The sequence below is a fragment of the Octodon degus genome, unplaced genomic scaffold, assembly GCF_000260255.1.
Source record: "Octodon degus isolate 3935 unplaced genomic scaffold, OctDeg1.0 scaffold00075, whole genome shotgun sequence".
Taxonomy (NCBI): Eukaryota; Metazoa; Chordata; class Mammalia; order Rodentia; family Octodontidae; genus Octodon; species Octodon degus.
The window spans coordinates 8,086,165-8,086,817 of record NW_004524651.1 but is presented as its reverse complement, the minus strand read 5'-3'; positions in this window follow the sequence as shown (position 1 = coordinate 8,086,817).

Genomic DNA, 653 nt, shown 5'->3' with positions numbered 1-653 from the left:
AAATTTTAGCTTTAAAAATGGAAGTTTAAAATTGCGTAACAGCACAGACAATTAAAGGTGTCAAAATTCTTTCTCTCTCTCTCTCTCTCTCTCTCTCTCTCTCTCTCTCTCTCTCTTCTGTGGTACCAGGGATTGAACTCAGGACCTTTTGCTAGCCAGGCAAGTGCTTATTCTACTCAAAATACCTTTAAATGCTTCCCCTTATTTCATCTGGCAAATCATTATGGGAGACATTTCTTTATAGAATTGCTATGCCCTGAGAAATGTTCTGTTTCCCATTTTTAATAAGGATTATGCAGCAAAAAAAGCAAAACACCCTGTTTGCATAGACTCACAATTAAAGATCAGTTTTTGAGGTAAGAAAAGAAAACATATTTTATTTGATTTTAATTTTTAAAAAGCTGTTCAGAGTTTTTTTTTGTTTTTTGTTTTTTTTTGGTATATTCCAGGATATTCTTTTTATCTGTCTGTTGGTCGGTCTATCTATCTATCTATCTATCTATCTATCTATCTATCTATCTATCTATCTATCTATCCATCCATCTAGTACAGAGTCTCACTACACAGCTTGCACTCATAGTGATCCTCTTGTCTCAGCCTCCCTAGCACTAGGATTACAGATGTGTGCCACCATGCTCTGTTTCAGTAGTTGG